The following is a 6,652-nucleotide window of genomic DNA, read 5'->3' as shown; positions in this document are numbered from 1 at the left end:
TAATCTTACACCAAGTTTCTAACTATTTTACAGATGTAGGAACTCTGAAAGGTCCCTGGGTGGCTTATTCAAAGTCACGTAGCTAAGATTCATGTATAGGACCACTTAACTCCAAACCCATCTCTCCTCTAGTAAGAAGGAAAAAGGGATTTCACGCGTTAAGGGCATCCAAAACCAGTGTGAGAGACAAGCCACTCAAATCTAAACAAGGAAAGAAGTCTAAGATGGGAGCCAGTTTTCAGAAGAGAGATCAGCACAAACCTGGACCTCTGTCCATGGAGTGGGGTTTGGGGCTGTTGCCCGAGGAAAGGGCAGGTTGGGTGGGAAGAGAATCCTACTGCCAGCACCGCTTGAACGTAGGAGTGGCAATTCTGTGTCTGCGGCACAGTGAAGGGCTACACCCGGACCCCACAGGGAGCACCTGCTTCATACTGTTAGGGATGAGGGTGATAGACCAGACCGAGAGGTCTGGGTGTGCTTTCCAACAGAAACAGGAATTCGTAACCACAGGCGCTGTTGGAGGGTGGAACTGGGTATGACTCTATCTGCTCCTGGAGAGCTGAGACCTCTCGCCCTGCTAATGTTAATCCTTCCAGGCTTCCCAAACCCTGACCCTGACCAGTTCTCCCTCTGGTACCTAGAGGACTTTGTTGGTTGGAAAAGAATATCATTTGGAGAACGCTTCTCCTTCCTAGAGCTCCGGTTACCCTTCTTAGGCTATTCAGACACGTCAAGAGATTATTTTCCCAAGTACCTGGGAATCTGCCACACACAGATTCCCATAGAACTCCGTCTCGGAGCCTCGTCCTCAAGGAGAAGCAGGGTTTGCTGCCAAGCAGCATACACGTTCTACTCAGTTGCTAAGTGGTGGGAGGTGTTCCTGCTCTGTTCTTTTCCTTGACTCTCCTGATCATAAAATGGCTCCAAGTTGAATAAACCTCTTTTCCCTACAACCAGAAAGATCTTGGTACATTGGGCAATAAATGAAGCTATCAGCAAAGAATAAAAACAGTCCTTTAAACAAAATATATCTAAGGCTGTTCCACATCCACTGAGAAACTTCGTATGTCCCATGTGGTTATCATTAACTATAAAAAGTTAAAAGTTTTCCGGGCTCCTGAGATACTTAAGCAATTTGATCTTTTTTTTTTTTTAAGTTAACATAGCTCTAATTATGTGCCAAGCACTGTTCCAGCACTTTACAAATATTAACATTTTTTTTCACTTTTACTTTTGGACGAATCCTTTAAATATACCGCTCTGTGAAAAAAAGGTCTGACCTAATGTGTTCACTCATTATCGTTGCAAAGTCACTTTCCCCAACTCTTCACCGTCTACCCTAGTGAAGAAGAAAATCTCAAAATAGGAAAATAGGTCTTGGAGCTTTGCCACTTTCATCCTATTCCTACCTGTTAGGATTAATGGCAAGTCGGTGCAGCTTTGGGCTTCAGTGAAAGCCTAGAGTTGGGAATTCCCAGGGTAACATTGTAGGTGTCTGTAATTGTGTAACGCTATCCCATACACGGGGGGGGGGGGGGGGGGGGGGGGGGGACACGACACTGGCTGGAGGAGATGTGGTGCAATGACTGCTAGGATAAGGGAGTGCACAGGAAGACTAACCTGGCAACAGCATCGGGAAGAGTCCACCGTCGGGGAAGCCAATTAGAAGGCTATTGCACTAAAAGCAAATGACGGGTGAAAAGGGTCTGAGTGTTAGAAAATACGAAAATACTAAGGATAGGAAAGACTCGAAAATGACTCCATGGCATGGGACCTCGAGACTGGGAGAATGAGGGCTGATGTAGATCAGAGAGCCAATGTGGGGTAGGGAAGGATGAATCCTGTTTGGGCATGATACTTTTTAGCTGCTGTGGGACATATATGGAGATGTATAGATACTGAAGCTGGGAAGTTGGGGCAACGTGCAAGTTGGGATAAATATGTGTTTACATAATGACCTTACTCATTAATATATCCCAAGCACCAAGAAAAGTATTGAGTCCATAACAGGGGCTCAATCAATATTTGTTGACTGAATCATTAACAGAAAGGTAATCGAAGCTCTTCAAATATGTATCTCTGTATTAGTTCACCAAGAGAATGAGAGCAAGGAGAAATGAGCAGAATCTTAGTGTGGAGAAGAACTCTGAAGAAAGCCCTCAGAGTCCCAGGGTTGCAGGGGTGTGAGGTGTGGGGCGAGATGTCAGCGGATCAGATCCTGCAATAGGTCAATGGGGCAGGGACTTGGTCACTGTAGTTACTCTGATGCTTTGTGGCTGTAAGGTGGACACCACATGTCATGGGCTTAATGAGGGACTAGTCTGGAAGCTGAGGTCATTTGCCAAGAGGTAAGGAAAGATGGGTGTGGCATTAGGACCTGAAGTTCCAGAAAAAGCTGGGAAAGCTGTGATGAATCCTCAGGAGGGTAATAAAAGGGTCACCGAGTGGGGCTCAATGGAAAGATAGACATCATGAGCTTGTAGTAGGGTTGGGGAAGCAATGTGCAGGGCAGGACCAGAGACAGGCATGTCACCCACCATGGAGGACTCTGGAAATATCAATTACTTCCTCTTTGGGAGGCATCTGATTAGTTACCACCAAATGCTGGTGCAGATTTACCCTGGAGAGTCCGCTTGTAAGGCTCATTGGCTCGTGGGCAGGAGCCTAGGGAATTAAGATGGCAGTTTATAGGCTTTGTGTGACCCCCGTGTCCATTTGTTTACCATCTTTTCATCCATTCACTCCACCAACACCTATTGCTGAGTATCTACTAAGTGCCAGGCAAAGGTAAGGAAAACCAGTGCCTTCTTCCCTCCAGGGGGTGTGTGATTTACTGAGCAATCTCACCCCATCACTGTGCTTCCCAGAAGTTCCATGTGACCGAGTCCTGATCTGAACCCTGCTCTGGTGCAGCAGGTGGGCAGGATGGAGGAGAACAGGGAGGCAATCTCCGGGCCAGGGAAAGCAAGTTTGCTATTGTAGGGCCTGAAACCTGCTTATTTTGGTAAGCTTTAGCTGTCTTTTAGTTCCTGGGTTTGGTTCCATTGGTTTCTCCTTAGGCTTCTGGCTCCAGTCCTTTTAAAATTTATAGTGTGTCTTAGTTGAGCCAAAGAGAACAAGAGACTGGAATTGAATGTTCAGACTGTTTGGGTCAGAGAAGATGTCAGGCAGTAAGCCCTGGGAACCAGGTGCCATGGGCATAGCACCCGATTGGAGAGAAAAACTCGGGATTCACCTGGAGACCCCCATGCGGGGCTCTTCTGTTCTACTCTGGGAAGCTTGTATGTTTCCTTTTAAGAATGGAAAAGGAACCGGGGCGCCTGGGCGGCTCAGTTGGTAGGTGGCCGACTTCGGCCCAGGTCATGATCTCGCGGTCCATGAGTTCGAGCCCCGCGTTGGGCTCTGTGCTGACAGCTCAGAGCCTGGAGCCTGTTTCAGATTCTGTGTCTCCCTCTCTCTGACTCTCCCCCGTTCATGCTCTGTCTCTCTCTGTCTCAAAAAAATAAATAAACGTTAAAAAAAATTAAAAAAAAAAAGAATGGAAAAGGAACCTACATAGAGTTCTAAGCTAAGGTGAGAGAGGACATTGCTGGCTGCACTTTCCTTCTCTCCCTCCTGAGGCAACCACTTAGGAATTGACCAGAGAGTCTTCCCCAGGGAGTGGAAGATCTGGTGCAGGAGGGGAGGAGGGGAATAGCCCATGAGCGGCCATGGGATGTGCCCTTCCCAGGGTGGCCACTAGGGCCTCTATACTGGTGACTAGTGCAGAGGGTCAGCTCTGACACAAGGGGACCTGTTCTATGAGTGAGCTTCTCCAGGCCCAGTGGGAGCTGCTTCCTGGGGCTTCAGGATGCTGTAGCCAGAGAGCAGGTGAGGGAGGCTGGGGCAGAGAGAGGGCAGGGAGTGGGGACTGAAGGAGAGAGGCACAGGTCTGGCCACCCTGGGCCTATTCTTCCTGGGCATTCTCCCCGCCCACTTTCTCTCACTAGACGTAGCAACAGGGCCCACTTCGTAGGACCATTCGTGATCACCTCAGACTCTGCCCCACTGCCCAGCACCCCTTGTAAGGTATTGATCTAGTGGTGATGGGATGGCTCTGGTGCTCAGATCAGGGACTGAGAGGTCCTGGGCACTCCCAGAGTTGGAGATAAAAAGTCCTTCAAGTACAAAGGAAACTTCCTAAATGCAGTTCTCCACAGGGGTGGGGGAATTTGCCCTGAAGAGAGTGAGGGCTCTTCCCATCTAGCCTTGATTCTGAGATTCCCTCCAGAGCCTTCTGGTCTGGTCGCCTCTGCTGCTTATCATAGCGTAGGCCGCAGGGGGGCGCTGCTCTCCCTCTGATGGTCTGGCTAAAGGCGGCCGGGATGGGCTCCCAGCTCACTGAAGTTCCTGAAAAGACGGCAGGGTCACCAGAGGGAGGAAGATACCAATTTATCACCCAGTGCTTCCTCCCGGCCCGAGACAAGCAGTTCCCCCGGTCCGCTGGGTCGTCAGGCCTTCCCCTTGGACAGAGAAGTTCAGCCCCACCCCGCCCAGAGGGCCCCAGGTGAGCCCCACAGTGAGGGGGCGGGGCCTGCCCATGTGCCCGGATGTTCCCACGCCCCCTCCCCGCATCCACACACCCCCATTCTGGCTTCTCCTTCTGACTGCTAGGTCTCATATCTCTCTCGAACGCTCTGACAATGGCACTTTCAGCATCCCGGCCTGTCCCTCTCTCCCCCCTGTCCACCCCACCTTTTTCTGGTCCCTGTCTGCCTCACAGGCGGCCGTCTCCCCTCCCATCCCCTGGTTAACCAGCTGTGTAAAGAGCTGCCAGGGCTGGACTGATGGATGGGCCCTTCCCCAGCCCTGCTCTTGCTCGTGCCTCCCCGGCAAGCCCTTTCTCCTCACCTCTCCCTCCACCACATATTTTATCATCAGGGAAGGACACCAAGAGGAAAGGATGTTCTGGATAAGCAAGTGGAGGTGTGTTGGGCAGATAATGGGGGGATGCGGGCAGCTCTTGCAGATAAGGGTTTCCAAGACTCCCTGGAGAGTGCTGTATGAATGAGGGAGAATGCCCCTGATCCTTCTGTCCTTCCATGACCCTGACTGAGCAAAGCCTGAAGCTGGGAGATGGATGGAAAGGGAGGGTGGTGCGTAAAAGGGCTGGGGATTTAGAGCAGCCAGAACGGAATTTGCATCTCAACCCCGACAGTTATTAGCTGCAGGACCCCGGGCAGGTACACCTCAGTTTCTCCATCGGTAAAGTGGAGGTAAAGCGGTCTATGGTGCCTTGCACCAGTGTAAGCTCAGTAAATGGCTCCTATCCCTGCTATTAGGGTGCTGGGCCACCCTGTTCCCCTGAAATCTCTCTCACCCCTGCATCCTGGATTCCATCCAAGAACACCTATTCCTACATGCCCTTTATATACCAGGAACCTTCACATCCACACTAATGTAATTCCTCTTTTTATAATTACAAAGGCAGGAACACGGAGAGGTTAGCTGGGCCAGTGTATTAATAGAAGCTGAGGCAAAACCAAGAAGCCTGAGTCCAGAGCCCCAGGATCTGCCATGCTGGTGGCAGCAGGTTGCTGAAAAAGAAACTGAGCAAAGGTTTGCTGAGAAACTCCACTGGGCAAGAGCTTCAAAGAGGCCTGAGTGGGAGTGAGAACCCTGGTTCTGCTCCTGCCCCTGTCACTTGCTGGGTGACCTTGAGGAAGTTCTTTTCCCTCTCCAAGCCTCAGCTTCCACTTCCTCATCTCGCCAGGGTGTGGGGCAGAGGTGGGCCACATCCTTTGTGAAATCTCATTCCACCCTGAACACTGTGTTCCCTCCCCTACAAAGGAACCCAGCATTGTGATATATAGTGGGGCTGAGCTCAAGGCTGGTCATAGGGTGAAAATCTAGTCCTCATTTTCCCCACCCTTCATTTCCTCACTCTTCCCCACCCCCATCATGTCGCTTGGGGCCTGTAACCAATGAGACGTAAAATGAGAAAGTATCAGGAACTAGCAAAGCATGGAGAGCAGCTGGGGCATCCTCGAGTGTGATGGACTGCCAGCCCTTCACCTCAGCCCAGCCTCCTGTGCCTGACTGACGCAGGCCAGCCGAGACTCACCCAGCCGGGGGGGGGGGGGGGGGGGGGGGGGAGTGCAGTTGGAGATCAGAGTGGGGAGGCCTATTTTCAATGAGTCCAAAAGCCTCACCTTAAAAAAAAGCAATGAAATGTGTATGTATTGCCATGGAAAGATACATCCAGCACGTATGTTTGAGTCATAAAAGCAGGTTACGTGATCTCACCTATAAAGTGATCCCATCTATGTTATTACATAGAACTGTTGGTTCATACATAAAAATATGGGCAGAGAGACTCCAAACTGAATAGCAGTTACCTCTGGGAGTAATATAATAGGGAAAACATTCACTTTCTACTTTATACACTTTTCCTTTGTTGGACTCTTAAAGCAATCATATATTGCTCTTATAATAAAAGAACGATCGTTTTATAATAAAGATATTTCCATTACGCAGAGGAAAGCCTTGCAGAAATATGCACGGGCTAATGAAAATGCTGTTTCTTTGCTTCAGGCTGGAATTGTATTAACCTAGGGTCGCAAGGTGTGAACTGCTGATCCAATGCACTAGATCTAAAATTGAAGCACAAAGA

The sequence above is a fragment of the Prionailurus viverrinus genome, chromosome A3 (assembly GCF_022837055.1).
Source record: "Prionailurus viverrinus isolate Anna chromosome A3, UM_Priviv_1.0, whole genome shotgun sequence".
Classification (NCBI taxonomy): domain Eukaryota; kingdom Metazoa; phylum Chordata; class Mammalia; order Carnivora; family Felidae; genus Prionailurus; species Prionailurus viverrinus.
Note: the sequence above shows the minus strand (reverse complement) of the source record.